Genomic DNA, 21,894 nt, shown 5'->3' with positions numbered 1-21,894 from the left:
GGCAGGAATGGAAGAGTCCCCTCATCTCCAGCCCCCAGAGAGAGGCCCAGCAGGTGCTCCGTGGCTTTGATTGGGCTAGTCTCTCTGCCTAGAGGGCCCTTCCTGCCTGCCTTCCCATGAAAAACCACTACTCATTATTTAAGATTCAGCTAAACTGTCACTTCCTCCCTAAAACACTCCCCAAATTCCCCAAGAATGAGTTGTTCTACTTTTTGTACTCCAGAATGCTTTGCCCATATACCCATTATAGATTTTTATCGCACTGATGATACGCAAGACTACACATCTTTGTACCCACCAGGTCATGAGCTACTGAAGGTCAAGAGGTGTGTTGTATTTATCTCTGTAGTCCCAACACAAAACCCAGAATATAGTGCATGTTCAATAAATATGGATGGATGGATGGATGGATGGATGGATGAGAAGCTGAGGCCTTGTGTCTGAGGGTGTCAGCCAGATCAAAGTTCACTGGCTATTTTTAGAGTCTAAAAAGATGGGTTCAATGTCAAGGTCCAAGTGAAAAAGGAATCCACTTACTGGCACAAATTAATTGCCAAGATGTACTCTCTCTGGTGGGTAGGATCAGGCTTAGCAGTAAGACAAACACTCCTACAATATTCAGATCTGGGAGCAGATGTATTTCAGTCTTGTTGCCACCGAGCATTGTTGAATTAAAAGTTAAACAGGGCATAATTACTGCATGAGATTAAGCACAAAAGGACAATCTAAAATATACAGCGAGGTCTACTTAGATTCCAGTTGGTGGTGTGGAGGAATTTAAACAGGACCTGTTTAAAATAGGTGAGCCTAAACTAATCCAGGGTCAGAAAGGGAACCTCTCAGCTTGCATTACATGGAGAAAGAATAACTGAAATCTGCCCAGAGTTATCAATCATTCATTCAGTCAGGTATCTTCTGAATACTTCCTAAGTGCACAGCATTGTCTGTGCTTCAAGGAGGGTGTAAAGAAATAGGCAATGTGCACATGAAAGGAAGAATTTGTCAAGTGCGAGTGAGAGGAAGCAGGTGCTCCTCAAGGCAGGAGGGGGAGGGGGCCAAACAGCCGAGATACGAGGCAGGAATGAGCAGGGGGCCCAGAGCTGGAGGTCTTGGCAAGGTTCCAGTCCATTCCATCTTACCAGATAATTATTCTCTTCCTACTACTCATATGTGGGTCACCTGGGCTGATCCAATTCTATACTTTTAGAGGCACGGACATTTTCTCTAGGACAACACCTATATTTTTCAAATATGTAAAATTTATACACAAACACATTTGGGCATCCATTCAAAAATGGAAAGAGTACGGGGACTGCTGAATTCAAATCTGAGGAGTATTAGAGAAAGTTTTTATTTTGTAGTGAATCACACACAGTGTATTGAATAACTGTTAACAGGGAAGAAAAAGATCTGACTCCATGTTGGATCTGTTTCTTTTACTTTAACCTTTGCTTTTCGTTGCTTTTGTCACTATAATCACTAAATGCTGTCCATAGCTGTAAGCATACATAATGGCCTGCCTCGGGGAACCCTGCCCTTCTGCCTGAATGTTAAACTAAAGTGCCTTTGTTCAGCTGACTTGGAGACACTGTGACCCTCCCCACCTGTGAATGGCTGCAGAAAAGAAGAAATTAACATATTTGCTCCCCGAGGCTGGCCAAGCCAGGAGATTTTTGCAAGACTTATGGCCTTTTTACTTCCTCATCTCCTCCCCCTCTCTGTTCTATAAAAGAAACTAGCATTCAGACCCGATAAGATGCTATTCTGGGACGCTAGTCTTCTCGGATGCCCAGCTTTCCGAATAAAGTCGCTATTCCTTGCCTCAACACCTCATCTCCTGATTATAGGCCTGTTGTGTGGACCAAGCAGACCGAGCTTGGATTTGGGAACATAACCACATTTACCAACTGAAACCAAGGTCCTTTTCTTTCCCCAGATCGCTAATGCTCTGATTTGATAAATGCATCGATACTTGAATTTGCTAATGACATTCTTTTAGCCCTGACATCTTTCTTTAATTTGCTTTGGGCACTCTTTGAAATGCTATGATTTTTCCTCGAGGGCACTTTATATCCATGAATTAAGATGTTTTTCATAATTCTCTCTGGTCTTTTCTTGCTAATCCAAGGCACTGAAAGGTACAAAAATGACCGTTTCCCAGTGGAAACAGGCAAGGACATTACAGACCTAATCACGCTTAGAAATAAATACACAGAGAGAACCAAAAGAGCACTTCCCTTCTGATGTTAGCATCTAAATGCCAGTCAATAACACAATAGCCTGTAGGTTGGTGTCCAAGTACAGGCCCTTGGGGGCTGCAGGACCGAAGAGCCTGCACCAGGTGACCCCACAGCCTCGGCTCTTACACATGCGGTTGGGTCTTCATCTCAAATGAACCATTCATACTTAGGCACCCTCTCATATTTCCATTTGTAATGTTGTCATAAAGAAATCTCATTTTATACTTTCCAGACTAATGATTCGGTACAAAAAAGATACGCTGCCAAAATAAGAGAATGGGGGAGGAAAAGAATTCTCGCAGACATTTGTGAATCAGCAAAGCAAAAGGCCGAGAGAAACTATACAGTGACTTTCATCTTCTCCCACGTCCCAGTGACTCCGAGGCTTTGTGCACAATCTATTTAATCTGGGCTTTAAATACCACTCTTAGTTTTCTCTTTGGTGTCATATTTGTACTCGTCTGACTGTCCCTTCTACTGAGATCGTCTTATTTTAGCTGTTTTAATTTATATGATTTCCACCAGGATAGGCATGCTATGCAAAATACTGAATGACAGGGTAACTTGGTTATCAAGTTCACATGGGCACTGACCAAGCAGAGCTGACTGCTGCCCTGGGCTGGGGCAGGGTCTTAGACACCCTGTTTTCTCTGGGTGTTACTCCTTTGGTAGCTGGGTCTTGGGGAGATGAAGTGGGGGGGGATCTCAGAGAGGGGCCTGGGCAGCCATGGGTTGGTGGCAGGCACTGAGAACTTGAGGCCACAGCTATTACCAATGGGTACAGAAGTATTTCGATATTTTAACAACCAGTATGGGCATACTAACATCCATCTGACGAATATTATCTCCATCAAGATCTATTTTAAGGGCTTCCCTGGTGGCGCAGTGGTTGGGAATCTGCCTGCCAATGCAGGGGACACGGGTTTGAGCCCTGGTCCGGGAGGATCCCACATGCCGTAGAGCAGCTGGGCCCGTGAGCCACAACTACTGAGCCTGTGCTCTGGAGCCTGCGAGCCACAACTACTGGAGCCTGTGCGCCTAGAGCCTGTGCTCTGCAACAAGAGAAGCCACTGCAATGAGAAGCCCACGCACCACAACGAAGAGTTGCCCCCGCTCGCCGCAACTGGAGAAGGCCCGCGCGCAGTGACGAAGAGCCAATGCAGCCAAAAATTTTTTTAAAAATCTATTTTAAAATTTCATTCCTTAATCTGATTTTTAAATTTCCTTACCAGGAACCTCATGGGAGGAACTACTATTTAATTAAAATTCTCAGCTTTACTTCCATAAAATAAAATTGGCCCTAGAATTGACTTGGAATTTTGGTTTTCACAATTACAGTTTTTCTGATTAGACAATTCAGCTTCATGATAATGTATTTGAATTTCATGGTTTCTATTCTAACCCCAATTCAATATTCTAAGATATTCAGGAATATTACTTTTACTCCTGCTTTCATTGTAATGCACAAATACCTTTTTACTTTATCAGTTCTTTGGACTTAATCCTGTCTAGGAAGTTCATAGAAACAACAAAGAGAGAGAAAAAAGAGCCTGCTGTTTCATTAACAGTTGCCAGACATCCCTCCCAATACTTGTCCAGCAAAGCTCAAGAAGTTTAAAAACTGAGAACAACAACAACAAAAAATACCAACAAAAAAGTCGACATAGAATGTTCTTTTTTTAAAAAAAAAACTTTACTCACTTGAATACCATCTCTGACTGTAATAAAAATGTTGGCTCTTTCAGAACCCCTTTAACAAAGATATAAGAAAGTTTCTCTTGTTACATGACCCGATTTTTATCATGTGTATTCTCAAAAGGGAAACCAGCATTTTATCCTGATGCGTTCAGAACCAAAGTGGTGTAAACCAAGCTCTGAATACAGAAAGAATAGGAGGAAGCTGAGGCTGGTCAATGGGCGGATGGCACTGGAGAAGGGCAGTAACACTTGACGTTAATTATACATCTACCCACCCGGTCCTAGGCAGGGTATTTGCCAAGAAGTTCTTACATTCCTGTGGCCAGGGAACAGGGCCACACTAAAGTTCCATGGAAAACAACAGTGCCTTATAAAACATTTTAATCACTCCAGCTCCCCGCGATGACTAAATAATCTAACAAAAATTTTCATTGAATGGAAGCCTACTTTTGTGAAAGTAATCAAATTTGGACTTAAAAGTTTTTTGTTTTTTTCTTTAAAGAGGTTTCCTTTCTTCATCTTTCTCTCATGACCAACAACTGCTGATTTAATGTTAACTTGCCAAGGTTTTTATACTTCAAAGATAGATGGGTAGATATAATTTACAAAACAAAACAAAAGCCAAAACACAAAACCAAATAAAGGGCGCTCTTACTTTGAGTGTATAGTCACAGAAGAGAAGCAGAGATGCTTCTCACCTAGCATGAAACAAATTAATTTCCAACAAACACAGAGAATAGGAACCATTTCAGATAGGCTTTATCATTATATTGGTACAAAAGAGGCATAATTTTCCAGGCTATCGAAATAGCTTTAGAGAATACCTTTTCCGTACAGAAATCAGAAATTCCTAAATCTGTTCTGAGAGCCCACTGCATGTCCAGGCTTCATTATAGGGGACAACTTTTTTTTTTTTTTACCTTTTTATTTTATACTGGAGTACAGTCAATTAACAATGTTGTGATAGTTTCAGGTGTACAGCAAAGTAATTCAGTTATCTATATACATGTATCTATTCTTTTTCAAATTCTTTTCCTATACAGGTTATTACAGAATATTGAGCAGAGTTCCCTGTGCTATACACTACGTCCTGTTGGTTATCTATTTTAAATATAGCAGTGTGTACATGTCAATCCCAAACTACAAGGACAACTGTAAATAGCTGCGAGGCACTCTGGTTTCTGGAGCTGCATTTTTACCCTTCTCCCTGCCAGGAAGCGGAGGGTCCTACATGAAGTCTGTTCTCATTAAGATGATTCCCCGCCACAGAGTCCACAAACAGGGGCCCTAGCGTGTGCAGGGCTCCCACTGAAATCAAAACCCATCCCCGACTCATGCAGCTCTGTCCCCAGATATGGCTGCATCCCACACACGCTGCTGTCCTCACACCCACGCTGTTGTCACAGCACCCGCCAGACTGTTACTAAGGGCCCTGGTATGCTGCCGAATACATGCACTAAAGAGGAATTTCAAAACATATTTCAGGAATCCTTGTCGTTGGTTCCATGTCTTCATGTGCTCAATGTGGCCACTGTCTCTTGAGGAGGGGCTCCTCTCGGGCATGGCTCCCAGTGACTCTGGAGGCCTCCTGGTCCCCAGCTCCGGTCGTGAATATACAATGGAGATCAGAGGAAGGCTGCAGGAGGAATCTAGGGCAGAGCTGAATTGGCTCGTTCTCCTCCTATTAGACCATTCATACAGGTCAGCACAGCTCACTTCACCCTCGTCCTCTCCTCGGCAATGGCTGCCAACCGGAGCTCCAACTCAATCCCAGTTTTGTATCCTTATCTTCTTAAGGGTCTCAGGGTCTTAGCCTGGGGTACCCGACGAGTTATGTGTCTGGCAAGCACTCCCCCCAGCCCACCCCCTTGGGTGTTGTGGAGTAGCTGTTGTCTGTATGTTGAAGCAAGCAAGAACTCGAAGAAAAGGGCATTGTTGTCGTTGTTTTGATTAAGGTGGTTTGGGGAAGGCCATCTGTTCCAACTGAGAAAAGGGGCATGATTTAATAGACAGCACAAAGGACTAAATCAATACGTGGGTCTCTTAATTCTTGTTAAACATGTAGGCTAAATTCCTATAGGGGATGAGAGAAGTTTTGAACAAGTTTAAACACATTTGATGATATTTAGCTTTGGAACTCCTTTCCAACCTTTCCTAGAAATTGACATGAGTAAACCAACAGAGGGAAAGGATGGCTAAATGGTAATTACAAAGGGCTTTTGAGGAAAACGCTTAAGTGAGAGGGATGATTTCTGTCCTCTGCTAAGGCTCTGAGGACTCTTAGACCCACGGTCTTCTAGACTGGAGGTGTCTCGCGGTATTCCCTAGTTGCTTTGGAGGGCTTGGCTTTGGTGACACAGAAGCATCCGTTGCTTTGGATGAGAGTCACAGTGATTTAGTGCCAGACTCTGCACATAGCTTTGTTTTCAGATTCTTCACACTGATGTCATAAGGAGCTCTAAGATTGTCCTTGCAGACTTAGGACATGTCGGTCACATTCCACAGATTTCCAATATGCTTCTGAGAGCAATTCATTCCAAATGGTTTAGCTGTTGACACTAGAATCAGCTTTGGATTGGGAGTCTGAACTGCAGCTCTGAGCTTTAGTTTTTGGGGTGCACTTGCTCCCCTCCCCATCTTCCCCCAACTCTTTTCCTTCTTTCATTTGAGTTCAACAGACACTCACTGAATAACTGTGTGCCAGGTTCTTTGGTATGTAGTAGGTGATTATATGGGCTGGGAGTCAGACCGGCCTGGCCTGGAATCTGGCTGGGAGACTTTGGGGAAATTGCTTCACCTCTCTGAGTCTCAGTTTCTTCAATGAGTGTCCTCAGGTGAGTTCGTGCACACAAAGTATTTCCCACAGTGCCTGGCTCAAGGGAGATGTGCAATATATAGTAGCTCTCAGTCTCACACAGATGTACGTGATGGAGTACAAACATCTCATGGGCTAGTGGAGAAGGAAAACACACAACAGGCCATTGCAATACTGCTGGTAAGTGCTGGTTTTGAAGGAGTAATAACGTATCCCAGCCTTAGTTAGTAATTAGGTGGAAGGTAAGGCTCAGGGGAGGAGTACAAGAATTGAGACCTGAGCTATATCTTATTGGATAAGTAGGGGAAGACAGGCTCTCTCTTTGGTTTGGAAGAAAATCAGAAACCACGTGGAAGCCTAACTAATTTGGTATATATGGGGTGCCATTGGAGGTGACACACGATTTCTTCTGCGTATTTGCAAATGCGTCTATATGCTAAGGACAGGATGCCGCTTACATCGTGTCATCCTGGTGGCAGCCCAAGAAGTCAACAGATAGCGTAAGGATGGCAGCCCGTGGGAAGAGGATGGAGACTCGGTAGGAGGGGGAAAATGAGGTGGGGAGAGCAGAAGTCAGGCAGGGACCCGGCCGCAGGCTTTCACCCATCTGTGGAATGTAGGGGAACTCTTAAACTTGGAGCCTGCAGGGATGGAACTGGCCCAGTCCCCTGGGACTTCAGGCTTGGGTCTCTGCCCGGCTGCGGTGCCACACCTAGAGCTCCAGCTCTATTGTTCCCAGCAGCTCTGCTCCCAGCCTTCTCCTTGGCCAATCCAACCTCCCTGCTTCTTTGTCTAGTTGGATTACCTATCCCAAGCCTGTCATATCACCTTCTCTGTCAATCCTTTAACCACTACCCCCCATTTATAATATTTTGTCCACATGTACTGATAAATAACAAAACACTTTAAACCTAAAAAATATGTAAGAGATTTTCCTTATTCCTGCTGTATCCATGAACTTCAAGTGTCACCTACATTGTGATTTACCAAAATGTGTTTTTAGTCAATTTAATGTCTTTATGATACCTACTACGTAAAAAAATATGCATCTCATTTGAGTGCTTTTGGAATGCACACAATTGATCAGGCAATAAAGACTCTGGGATTCCAGAGTGTGTAGCCAATGATGGGGAAGGAACTTCTCTGAAAATTGTTTGCACGTTAGATAATTAACTTGAAGGCAGTCATATTAGGAGGTAATGAGAAGGTTTCTTTTTCTTCCTTCTGGTCTGCCTGTCTGCCTGCTTTCTGCTTACCTACCAGCATTCACTGAGCCACAATGGAAAAGGGGGGTCTAACAGACTGGCTTTGACTCCTGGCTGTGTGACCATGAACAAGTTAATTAGTCATTAGGACACTTGCTAGAGAGTGATAAGACTAATACTGTCTTGTTTTATCTTACTTTATACCTTATCAAAGCAATATGCTGGCCTTTGAAAGTGAAAATGGCCCATAGGTCTTTCTGTATGGCAAAGTACATGGGCTGGACTTGTACTGGTTCATTTGTACTCTTTCCTGACCTGCTTTGAACCAGTGAGATACAAAATAAAAATGGCTTTTATAACAATGTTGTCCAGAAAAATTGTAATCCTCATATTTATTTCTAGTGTACCAGTTCTGAAGGGTAAATATGCTTTATGCATGAATTTCTGAGTACTTGATTGTAAAGGATATTGCTTCATAAGAAAGACTGTAGAAAAATAAATCACCGTAATTATTATGTAAGCTGATGACATATAACAAATGTTCACAGTTCAGGTTCCTAAATCTTTCTAAGTGGTCAAGGCCTTAATCTGATACTCTTCCCACGACTTTGCTAAAAGTTTATTTATTGATGTATAATCCACGATTCAGACCTTCCTTTTGTGGAAAGCATATTCAAGCAGAGGAGTGGAAGTATCTACTCCATTTGTGAAGGAGACTTTCAAGAAGGTAATTTCCTTTGGTCCTGATTTGTCCCATATCTGGGGTGAACAAAAGTTTGATTTCTGCAAAATGATTTCTGGTCGGCAAGCAGCTGCAAGGAACATCCGCAAGCTGCAGGATGCAGAGCAAGAGAAGGAAAGGACCTTATGGCTCATGGAACTGACTTGGAGGATTTTTCATTGGAACCTCGCCAGCGAGCAGGTTCACTCATCTCGGATGTGCGCAGAACAGGGGGTGGGGGCCGGTGGCTGTGAAGTCAAGACTTGAAGATGGTGCATTGGGATTCTTTCTCCTGAAGGCCAGATTCATTATGAAACATTTTTACTCCACCAATTTTTTTTCCTTTTTTATTTATTTTTTTATTTTTTTATTTTTTTTTTATTTTTTATTTTATTTTTGGCTGTGTTGGGTCTTCATTGCTGCGCACGGGCTTTCTCTAGTTGCGGTGAGCGGGGGCTACTCTTTCTTGCGGTGCGCAGGCTTCTCGTTGCAGTGGCTTCTCTTATTGTGGAGCACGGGCTCTAGGGTGCGCGGGCTTCAGTAGTTGTGGCACGCGGGCTCAGTAGTTGTGGCTCGCGGGCTCTAGAGCGCAGTCTCAGTAGTTGTGGCGCATGGGCTTAGTTGCTCCGCAGCATGTGGGATCTTCCTGGACCAGGGCTCGAACCTGTGTCCCCTGCGTTGGCAGGAGGATTCGTAACCACTGCGCCACCAGGGAAGGCCCAATTTTTTTTCCTTTTAATAGAGAGTTGGGATTTTTGAAACAATGCTTCCCAAGTTGCCTGAAAATTTGTAACAATTTCTAGCTTTTGAATGCAACTTTTCTGGGATATGGCCTGAAACAGCAGGCCCTAGTGTTGGTTGTTTGTTTGTTTCAACACAAGAAACAGGCTGGCAGATAGACCAGGCAGAGCCCTGTTTCCAGAGGCTACTCAGTCTTCTAAGCTCACGCTGAGTATAAAGTTGGTTCTCAGAGTCCTCATGTTCTCTCCGAATCCTCTCTGAATGAAGGTCCTTGCGGCTGCTCACTATTCTTTTGGAGGGTGACACCTACTTTCTATTCTCCTTCACTCTGAATATCATTTTTCAAGCTTTCTGGGAAGCACTGTTACACTTCTATGAAGAGACTCCAACTGCCAATCTTGAAATATTCTTTGAAACCAGTAACACCAGGTGCTGTGTTCAAGAAGGAAAGGAAGCAGCTCCGTAGAATGTACAATACAACATTTGTTCGCAGGGAGCATTGGATTTAAACACACACACACACACACACACACACACACACACACACACACAACTGCAGCCTAAATAGCGCAATGTTTCTCTTGAAACGCTCTAAGGGTTTCAGGAAATGCAAGGAAACTTTTAAAAACAGAGCATTAAAAAAATGGAAACAGAAGAATCAAAGGAAACGTTAAAAAAAGGAATCCAAGTTGAACAGGGCTTGTAATAACATGCTTAAAAGAACGGAAGTTGGGAAGATAGATGAAGTTGTATCATCAACCTGCAAATAAGAATAATCTCTTTCAGCATGAGAAAAGATCTACTCTTTGTAAGCAATTTTAGAGGGGGTGGATTTGTTTTTGTGATATCATTTTAGGAAGATACAGCTCAAATGAGCTCATTGCCTGTTGGAGGATACTGCTATTTTCTCAGCATAATTTATGTATGCAACCAAAGTAAATGGAAGAATAAACATCAACACGATGTTTTCTACACTTGCCAAGAAACTATTATTTCTTCTTGAATTCTTATACAGCCTTGCTCTTCAAAGAGCAGAGACCTGCAAAGGAGGAAATTCAGGTGGCAGAGAGCTGACCCCCAGTCCCTCTACTGGGGGGACCCGTGTGGGCCGGTGTGTGTGTCAGCCCACACGCACCGACAGCTTGGGTCTGGCCCAATTTCCTGGTCACCCGGGCAGCGTGGCCAAACAGTGCTGGGGTATCTGATTCAATGCTCAACGGTTTAAAGACATGATAAACATTTCAAATCTTTTTGGAGGCATATTTTATGTTTTCCAGCACTTGTGATAATATTTTATTAAGTATTTGATGGCAGTTTTTTAAATCACAGTTCCTTTATGATATCCTAGAATACAGCCTATCCTCCTTACTTAGTTTCTGCATTTAGTAGGAATGTATTTGACTGGAAAATGTGTTAGACCCATCTTCTTTGTTAGTGGAGATATTAGGGTGATTCATTTTTTATTTCTTTAAAAAAAAATTTTATTTATTTATTTACTTGGCTGCATCAGGTCTTAGTTGCAGCATGTGGGCTCCTCGTTGCAGCATGCGGGCTTCTCTCTAGCTGTGAAACACAGGCTCCAGAGCACGTGGGCTCAGTAGTTGTGGCAAGTGGGCTTAGTTGCCCCACGGCATGTGGGATCTTAGTTCCCCGACCAGGGATCGAACCTGCATCCCCTGCATTGGAAGGCGGATTCTTAACCACTGGACCACCAGGCAAGTCCCTACTTTTTATTTCTTAATTATTTCTTCACACTAATTATCTCTTTTAAACCAAGCTTAGGTAGCTGTATATATTTTTTAAGGGAGGTGATTAACTTCTCTCCCCGCTAGTGGTTTAAAACTCTCCTTCTCCTAAACTTTCCCAGGAATGGCCACTTTGGATTTGTTGCGACTGACATTGAACATGAATAGTTCCGTATGTCTATCATAGCCTCCTTAGTTGTCATCCTTTAAACACATGTGTGTGCACACATGTATATGTGTGTACATGTATTGCTTAGTTATACCACAACGGCACTTAGTATCCCTTGTTCTCCATTGCCTTTTCTTTGTGTCTTCATTGTTCTGGTTTTCTGACCCCTGAGTTTAAAGGCAGTATATGCCATGGTAGGGTTATGCCCAAATGTTTTCATCTTTATCTTTTGACCAGTTCATCAAATGCTAGGGAAGCGCTTTTGCATTTTAGAATAGCATACCTGTAGATCTCACAAACCCGAATGGCAGTCCCTAAATTGCATTGCTTTAATGTGAAACACCATGGGGTAATCCCATAGCTGTTTTTCACGAATTTACTCAATCATCTTTACTATTTGTATGTTCTTTTCATTTTTAATGTGGCAAAAAAATGTGAGTTCTTCTTTCTTTTAGACTGTATTTCTGGGGGTTAAAACAAAATAATTTTGCCAGCTATTATTTCCCCAGTCTTTGTAATAAAATTCCTGTAGAGGAGAGGTGAAAGGGCTTGAGCAACACCTTCCAGCCTCTGGCTTGTTAGAGAGGATGAAGGGTTTCTAAGCAGGATGAAAGAAATAATCCAGGAAGGAAGCCAGGAAGAAAAGGGGGTGGAGGGAAACCTAAGCCAGTGTCAAGAGGTTGGTCAATAGAAGACTGTGACACAGAAGAGCAAAATGAGAGAAGCTACTTGGATAAATCTCACCGTCCATCCTCGAAGGCCGATTTCAAAGCCTTCTTCTCTGGGGAGCCATATCTGCCTTCCTCACCCTCACACTCTCTCACCACTGGTGTCCCAGGACATTTTATCTGCATCTCCCTTACAGTCCCTGCCAATGTCTACTTTGGATTATAGGTATTTGTGTGATTTCCTGTAAGCCCTCCATTCATTCAACACAATAAACAATTACTGAGCTCCACCTCCCTTGATACCAGGTGCTTTGCTAGATGCCAGGGGTACAAAGATAATTGGGACATCATCCCTGCCCTCAAGAGGCTAACGGTGGCCCAGTCCTTGCCTACAATACCAGGCCTGTGCCCTGCTGAGACCCATCATCTTGTTTCTGTGTCATTTCTCTGTCAGCGCAGTCTCTCTTGCCTGAAATGTTCTTTTCTCCTTTTCCTTTGTTTGTCTGTCAAGGCGCAGGCATAAACTCCTCAGGAAGGTTTTTCTGAACTGCCAGACTGGGTTCCCATATCATAGGCACACATTTCTTTAGCACTTCCCATAAATCAAGACTTTCTGTTTACAAGACTATCTCCTCCAGTGGATTCAGTGTGGGAACACTTGCCTTCTAATCTTCGATTTTCCAAGATCAAGGACTATGCCTGGTCATAATGTCCCTCTAAGGTAAGGTGGGAAAGATATCATTTATCCCATTTTACGGGTAGGAAAACAAAGGACAGTGCTGTGGACTGACTCCCCTGCCCAGATTCATATGTTGAAGCCTAATCCCCAATGTGATGGTATTTGGAGATAAGGCCTTTGGGAGGTAATTAGGTCATGAGGTTAGAGCCCTCATGAATGGGATTAGCACCCTTACAAGAAGAAACACGAGAGAGAAGATCTCTCTCTCTTTGCCAGGTGAGGGCACAGCAAGAAGTCGGCCATCTGCAAACCAGGAAGAGGGCCCCTACCAGAAACAGACCATGATGGCACCCTGATCTTGGACTTCTCAGCCCCTAGAACTATGAGAAATATATTTCTGTTACTTAATCCATCTAGTCTATGGTATTTTGTGAAAGTAGCCCAAACGAAGACAAACGGAGAGGATAAGTGACCCAGCCCCAGATTTAAATGATGGTAGGGTTGGGCAAGAAGCCACATCTTCTGCTCTATCCACCAGATTACCAGATTTCCTATTAGAAAAAGGTGCACCTGTTTCTTCTTCTGTGTCATCTTAGAAAGAATGTTTGGATAGAAGACTGAGTAGAAGGATTGGGAGATACAAAGATTCCGGGACAGACATTGTAGGATGCCTATTTGATGAAACAGGGAAATAAGTGAAACACTATTTTTTGTAGTCTCTGAAGAAGACAGGTTGAGGGCTAGTGCTGTTGCATGGATTCTATCCATGTCAATTCAAGAAAGGAAAATAATGTGGGTCAAAGGAAACAGAGTGAAAAGTAGATTAGCAAGTGACTACTTCTGCTAGGCAAGAACACACATGAAAAAATATCCAGACAGAGGGCACCTGGGAAGAATCAGATTAAAGCCAGGGTTAAAGCAAAGCTGCTTGGAGAACCAAGCTGCAATCCAGGAAAAATGGGAAACAGCTGAACAGATTTATGAGTGACTATCTAATTGATGTGACTTTTTAAATGTGCAGATATATTTTATTTTTATGGAAGGGTGACAAACAGGCAGCACAAAGCAGTGGAAGGGGCCTGATTGTCCCATTTTAATTCAGAAGCTCTGGTTTTAGGTCTCTCTCTTAAAACTCACAGGCTCTGTCACTTCGGGCAAGTAACTTAGCTTCTCTGAATCTTAGTTTCTTCTTAAGATGATATCATGCTATACTTTTATAGGGTCGTTGTAAGGATTGACCCTTCATTAAGAAGTCCAGATTTGTTTTTCAAATTACTACATTCAGGGTTGGATTAGGCTGTTAGCCAGTTTTCTCAGAAGCTTGTAGGCAGATATCCCTTTATGTCTTGATGGCAAATTTCAGTGACATGGCCACCCCCAGCTGCAAGGGAGTCTGGGAAAATAACTACCAGTCTTGTTTTGGTGGGGTTTGTTTGTTTGTTTGTTTGTTTTTGTCTCTATAAAGAGAAGAATTTCAGGCAGAAGGGAGTTAGGGAAGGTTTTTGGATCCGTCAACCTGTGCTTCAACACCCCATGCCCAGCTGTGACAGAACCTGCGTAAGTGGACAGAAGAACGGGATCATGGGACAAGCAAGCTATGCCGTGGGCTTGGGATAATGAATCTAATTAAATAGTACATTAAAAGTAATAGAGGCAGTGGGTGGAGTAGCCCATTAAGATGAACTGCTGAAGCGGTGCCACCACGAGTTTCCAGGAATAATACGTAGGCATGCTTCCAATAAAACTGAGTAGGAGATCAGACTGCTTTCTTTTAGAGTCTCCCTTTTTCATGATCTGATGTCACCATTTGCTCTTCACTTTTCACTTCTCCCTCCTACCCACCCCCAACCCTAATGGTTTTTAGTTCTCCTAAATCAGCACTCCCGAATGCCATTTTAGGGTGGGCCCCATTTCCCAGGATTTTCTGTTTCTCTCTCTTCTCCCCAATAACTCAACTATCTTATGTTTCATTTTCTCAGACTCCAATTCTTGGTTAATTGCCTCTGCAACTGAAAAAGAAAGAAAAGAATGAAGAAAAGAATGAAGGAAAGGAGGAAGGGAGGGAGGGAGGAGGGAAGGAGGGAGGGGGAGAGGAAGGAAGGAAGGAAGGAAGGAGAGAAGGAAGGAAGGAAGGAAGAAATTCAAGCTAAGATGAGGTGGGTTAGCCCTCTCTTAAAATATTTACATTTTGGGCTTCCCTGGTGGCGCAGTGGTTGAGAATCTGCCTGCCAATGCAGGGGACACGGGTTCGAGCCCTGGTCTGGGAAGATCCCACATGCCGCGGAGCAACTGGGCCCGTGAGCCACAACTACTGAGCCTGCATGTCTGGAGCCTGTGCTCCGCAACAAGAGAGGCCACGATGGTGAGAGGCCCGCACACTGCGATGAAGAGTGGCCCCCACTTGCCACAACTAGAAAAAGCCCTCGCACAGAAACGAAGACCCAACACAGCCATAAATAAATAAATTAATTAATTAAAAAAAAATTGCAGAACATATAAACACTTGGGCCATAATGGTCATTAAAAAAATTTTTTTTTTAATTTACATTTTAATAGTAGCCATTAATGTCAGAATGCAAAGCACTGCAATAGGGAACACAGGTATGATTTGGGGCATTGTGCAATAGGATAAGGCGAGTGGAAAAGAGATTTTTCAGATTAGGGGACCTCGCCTTAACTTTGTCAGATAGCACATCCCCACATTGGTTAAGCCAAAGGCCAACCCCGTTAACACCATGTGGGAGCAGAGATGCAGGAACGGAATGCAGAATGGACTTGCCTCTAATCAGTGTGTGGGGTGATGGTGTACTAAAACTGGGTGGGGAAGGACAGATCTGTCCAAACATGAGAAGGAAAACTGATGTGCTAAGGAGGGATGACTCTGGGTTTAAAATAAAGCTTCATAAAAAGCTACACAGCTGGGTAACACCCAATCAAAACGCTGCTGCTAATGGACTATTAGCATGGAGATAAAACTGTGAATTACACATGGTAACCACGGGGAGGGGGAGGGGTGGGTATAGGGAGATAGGACTGGGGGAGGGCATAGTGAAGGTAAATAAAAGTTAGCCTCACAAGAAAGCAACCCCAGGCAAAATGAAAATGTCTTTGCTTATTCTTCAGTAGAATGAATTTTTTATCCTGTGTGTTTAGCTACAAGTGTGTCCTATTAGAAAACCATCAATAAAAGAATATATACAGACAAATTAGGGAATAGTTACTCACAATATAATTACTGACTTTACCACAAGAATTCTCCTTGAGTTTTCCTTAAGTGCCATTTAAAATACAACTCAAGTTACCAAAGTTACATTTTTTTTTTTAATGTACAGTACAGCTTTTAAGAATTCTATTTCATAAGGTAATTCCATGTAATAGAGAGAGAAAGGTTTTGGTCGACTTAATTCGGCATAAAAAAAGAAGAAACATACACTGCTAATAGAGAAAGGAGATAGAAAAATGCAACCCACCTTCAGCTGTAATAAGGGGTCATTTTATATGCTGTGCCAGTAAGCTCCTGTTTCACCAAGAAGAATTCATTAAGTTAGAAAGTCAATAAAAATGAGCTTTATTAAAAAAGACCTGATGTAATTAAAGGTACTGGTGAAAACTAGCTCAGTTACGAAGGGGAAATGACTCAGCAGCACATTTAAGAAATGAAACAATGTACCACAGAATCTTCTCCCAGTTTAAGTTATTTCAGAAAAAAAAAAAATATGGTACTCCACATAATTTGTAATAGCCCAGGTGAATGCCAGCATGATGGAGGAAGAAGTGCTTCCATAAAACTGTCATTCTTCAAATAATGGTGAATTATAGTATTGACAGTGCTCGCAGCCCAAGAAATCTGTTCGTGGAGGTGATAAGAAAGCCCCCGCACCACTCAGGCTGGCAGCTTAAGGTGGGTAGAAGCGGTGTTCAGCAATACTGTTCTGTATGCTACCATCTAAATGAGAATACTCAGTCTCTGGAATACGTAAAGCTGCAGACTGGGGAAAATAGGTTTAATACGCTATGGAAGTCCCAGATCAAATGATATTTCTGTGGAAACAAATGTATAGGCTAGTCAAATGAAAGAACATGCACACGTTAAAGGGCAGCAGAGTGCCCGTGAAGTATGGTGTTTAAAAAGCAGCATCCCATCCCAGCTTACGTGGTCTGAGCCACGTGGTTGGAATATAGGGCAAAAATCCACACGCCTCAAGACCGAGTAATGTGTATGCTGGGCATTTTTGCAGACCTCAGATACAGGGATATGCAAAGAAGCCGGAAGAACCCTGTGAGTGACTAGCACCTTCTCCCCCTTGGGGCCTGCAGCTTAACGTTTTCTAGTGATCTGAACACTGGCCTGGGAGACAGAGAAACAGCCCGAGGCCTGGATTTGCCAGTGATGCCATATGACAAGCTGCTGCCTAGTCTAACACTTTCTAATATAACACCGTCCAAAGGATTAAGTGCTTACTGGCTAAAAAATAAAATGAAAAGTTGGATCAGAAGATGCTCCAAGCGATAGAAAGCTTAGGGCAGCATTCTACCAGCTGCCTCACGCCTACGTCGAGGGGAAAATAACAAGGGGTATTGTGAGAAGAGAGATGGAGAAGTTTGGAAACTGCCAGTTACAAAAATAATAAATAACCCGTAATAAAATCAGTTGCAAACGGATGGCACTTTCCAAATTGGAATAGAACATTTTCATATGCTCTGTGATCCACACAACCTTTCTCGTCTACCCCCAGAGAGTTGCTAAGACAATCCAATGAAATATTGTCTGCAAGAATGATTTATCAACTATAAATCCTTTAAGAATTTATGGTGGCGAGTGGTCTAAATGGTTAAAAAAACAAAACAAACCCCCAAATACCTCAGCAAGCTCGAAGAGGAGTGTCTGAAAATGGTTAAGGCCTTCATCATATGCCTAGAGTCTGCAGGCATTTTTCTCTTGAAATGCCTGCCAACATACATCAGAACTGCATAGTTTGGGGCAGTAAAAGGGAGACTGTCTAATACAGTATAAGATAAAAGTTGGGTGACCAAGTTTGGGGGATGAGTTATTTCCTGATCTAATTACTGTCAACTTACCATGATATGTAAGGGAAAAACATTAGAAAAAGTTTTGGTGAATCTGAAACTTTAAGTTTACCCTACCTAAAGTTTTTTCTACCCGCAAATTGCTGCTCTGTTAACAAACAAAAGCAAAACCAAAAACTACCACTTTGTATCTCTAAGTATTGCTTAGGACTGAGCGTTCCTCAGCTTTGCTCAATTTGTCTCTCCTCGTGCACAGGACGTGTGTCCCATTTACCTCCCATCTTAATGGGTGTGTCTGTTGGGAAGAGAAGAGAAAAAAAGTAGGCTGGTTTGAACCAAAATTAATTCATGCCTTTTGATATATTATAAAGCTAATTTCTACCCAACCTTCCAACAGATCAATAGTCCACATGCCAATGTATCACAGAAGGCTACATTTAAAAATGGATCAGTCTCCCCATTGGAAGTGGGTTCGTATGTTCTCCAAAGGATGTAAAAGAAGGTACATAACAATATTCATAATAGCCAAAAACTGAAAAAGATAAACTGTGGGTAGTCCAGTCACGGGATATTAAACAGCAATGACAATGAACAACCTGCAGTTACACTCAACACTATATATAAATATAAAATTGAGTGAAAGAAATCACAAAAGAGTATTTACAGCAAGATTCCATTTATGCAAGGTACAAAAACAAGCACAACTAAATGATGTCGTTGGGACCTTTGGGGAAGGGGGTGCGACTGAAAGGGACACAGTGGGGGCTTCTGGGATGTCGGTGTGTTTCTTGATCAGGCTACTGGTTAAATAGATGTGTTCAATTTTTGAAAATACATCAAGTGTATACTTATGGACTTTTCCCCGTGGTATGTTTTACTTCAGTAAGACATTTTAAAAAAGTGAAGCAGCCTCTAAGTTGACGGGATTCAATTAGATTTGTTCTGACCAGTACTGTGATACCACCTGTTTCCAAACTTCCTAAGCTCCCGTGGATCGGGAAGCAACTGATGAACAGAAATTTGATTGGTTTCTGAGGCTTAAGATTGAGACACAGAATATATAAATAAGTACTTTTACTTTTACTGTAAATCATGGATTCAGTAAAAGCATCTGTAAATTCAATGGGTCATGGATTTATTTTTTATTTATTTATTTATTTTTTAGTTATTTCTGAGATATACATTTTAAAGTAATAACTAGAATTATGACTTATAACATTATACCAGAACATATAAGATTTTTAGAAATTTCATGTAATGTCTGAAACATTTATATTGACATATTTCCATACAAATAACCCAAAGAAAGTTTAGTATTAGTTGTTTTTTTGGTTTGTTTGTTTGTCTTTTTATACTGCAGGTTCTTATTAGTCATCAATTTTATACACATCAGTCTATACATGTCAATCCCAATTGCCCAGTTCAGCACACCACCATCCCCACCCCACCACGGTTTTCCCCCCTTGGTGTCCATACGTTTGTTCTCTATATCTGTGTGTCAAATTCTGCCCTGCAAACCGGTTCATCTGTACCATTTTTCTAGGCTCCACATACATGCGTTAATATATGATATTTGTTTTTCTCTTTCTGACTTACTTCACTCTGTATGACAGTCTCTAGATCCATCCACGTCTCAACAAATGACTCAATTTCATTCCTTTTCATGGCTGAGTAATATTCCATTGTATATATGTACCACAACTTCTTTATCCATTTGTCTGTCGATGGGCATTTAGGTTGCTTCCATGGGTCATGGATTTAGAGATCCATGGATAGATACTCTGAATTCAGCAGATGATATTTTGGTTATTTGGATTTTGTTCTACTTTTGAGATGTCTTAAAAACCTTGGAGATGCCATATCCTCTATATGACAGAAATCTAAACAGTGAATCAAAACCATCTACTGAATTTCTTTAAATTGGCAAAGGGTTTTCCCATTGATATATGATCAGGGTCTCATTTAATGCTAATTTAGAATCATTGAAGACCCCTTTGCAAATGATCATGTTATGATTTTTAACACCCCCATTTTATAGATCAAGAAACTGAGACCCATAGAGGTTAAATGATATGCCTGTGGCCAGACAGATATGCAAAAGCAGAATATGGACTAGAATTCAGGTTCCCTAACTACTAAACCAATTCACTTTTGCTCTAGCTTTCTGGCTTCCATTTTATTGTTGATTCAGAGAATCATGAACAACTAAAAAGAGATGGTATGAAATGAAGTTCTAACGGGCCAACACTAAAATTTTAATTTACTGTGATATTTACAGTATTCTAAAGAGCAAGGCCAAGAAAGTATGTGTTCCTATGTGATTACTGATTTTTTAGAAACTGGATAATATCAGTTTAGGAACTCATATGTTAATACTATCTTTTAAAAAATACTAATATATTGGAAATTATGATTATTTTTACCAATGGGAGCTGTGTTGGCTATTTTATTTTCTTGTTGAAGAACACATATTGTCAGAAGAGCACTAAATGTCCTCAGACCAGCCAGAACAGAATTTATCAGACCCTCCGACATACATCTGAAGACATATATCTGAGATAGATTTGATGTTATCTATAACTTCTTAGCTTCAGGCTACTGGTCACACAGATGTATTCAATTTTTAAAAATATATCAAGTGTACACTTATGCACACTTGGGCTATTTTTACCTTACAATGGCCTTTCAAGGACTATTTACCTGCTGTGGGTCATTACTATTTGTAAATAGTAATAATTACCTGAAGTTGAAACCATTTACAGTGTTCATTCCATTTCCCAGGAAGCATATGGCTCTGACTCACTAACTGTAGAGCAAAGTAATTTCATTATTTTTTAACCGATTTACCTTCTGGCTTTGTATTATGGGTAATGTACTGTGACTTGGCACTGTGACTCTTATTCAGATTAAAAATTTAAGTTTCCTTGATCACGGCTGTGTAGCATTATAGTCTGATTCAGTACACTTCTAATAATAGGAATTGCAGGATGAAACTAGGTTAAAAGGAACCATCGAACAAATGAATTAACAACATAAAATTTTGTGGCAGACGTTAGGATCTGAATGCATTCTCATCTAAGGCTCTCAGATGATTGGGTATAAACTGCACTTTCCTCTCATTTCCTGAAGAAATGGTAACATCTCTCACGGCCCTTGTACCCATGGATGGACCCGTTGGCCATAGGCTCAGCAGACACACAGAGATAAATGCTCACAAGTGGGTTCTAAGTACTGTAGAAATTCGAGCATAGAGAAAACATTAATTACATACCATTCTAGTCCTAAACAACAACTGGGGGTGGGCATGATATGAGATCAATGCATCTAACAAATACTTCTTGAGCACCTATTCTGGCAATTGGAGCTTAAATGAGATAATCCATGTGAAGGGTTTAGCAGAGTGACTGGTATATGATAAACACTTATAAATGTTATAAGTAACACTTCCTAAAGGAAGTGACATTGAAGCTGTCACAGGAAGGATGGGAAGAGTTAACCAGGCAGATGGGAGAGTTGTCAAAGGCAAAAGAGGACAGCACCACTCTGGGACTGTCAGGGGTTCAGGAAAGCTGGGAAACGAGGTGGCAGAGGCAAGGGTTGGGGCTACAGAGATAAGCAGGTGGCCGAGTATGAAGAGCCCCATCATCCTCGTTACAGAGGTTGGTTTTTATCCTTTGCGCCGTAAGAATCACAAAAAGCAGTGCTTTTCACACTGTAGGATCTCATCTATTAGTTAGCTCTGAAATCATTTTCATGGGTTTCAACCAGCATTACTTTCTCAACAAAAGAGATCAAAACAGAATAGAACAGGACAGGATAAAAAACCTAACACTTGTTGATATATTTATGTGTGTATTGGGTCATGATGTTAAATTTATTTCTTATTGTAAGCCACAGCCCAAAAGTTTAAAGGCCACTTCTTTGAAGTATTTAAGTGGACAAATGATACAAACAGCCTTGCACTTTGGAAAATCAATTTGGCTGCCGCGTAGAAAGAACTGGAGGGGGACAGACGTGAGAACAGGGAGGACAATTGCCACAGTCAGGCTACAGATGACAGTGTTCAACCGAGGGCGGGGCTCATGAGGATGGACAGAAGTTCTGCAGATGCTGAGGAGGACGAGAGTGAGGTGAGGAAGGTGTCAGAAATGCAGCCTGGGTTGCCCAAGTTTCTATCTTAGGCAA

General features: G+C 41.8%; 1 protein-coding gene across 15 annotated transcripts in view; it reads right to left on the bottom strand.

Annotated features, from left to right (window-relative positions):
* The window catches only part of STAU2 (staufen double-stranded RNA binding protein 2), a 318,701-nt gene that overhangs the window by 37,035 nt on the left and 259,772 nt on the right, over nt 1-21,894 (bottom strand). The gene's annotated exons all lie outside the window — the stretch shown is intronic.

Source organism: Balaenoptera ricei, chromosome 17 (genome assembly GCF_028023285.1).
Source record: "Balaenoptera ricei isolate mBalRic1 chromosome 17, mBalRic1.hap2, whole genome shotgun sequence".
In the NCBI taxonomy this organism is placed as follows: Eukaryota; Metazoa; Chordata; class Mammalia; order Artiodactyla; family Balaenopteridae; genus Balaenoptera; species Balaenoptera ricei.
Note: the sequence above shows the minus strand (reverse complement) of the source record. Positions and strands in the feature narration are given on the sequence as shown.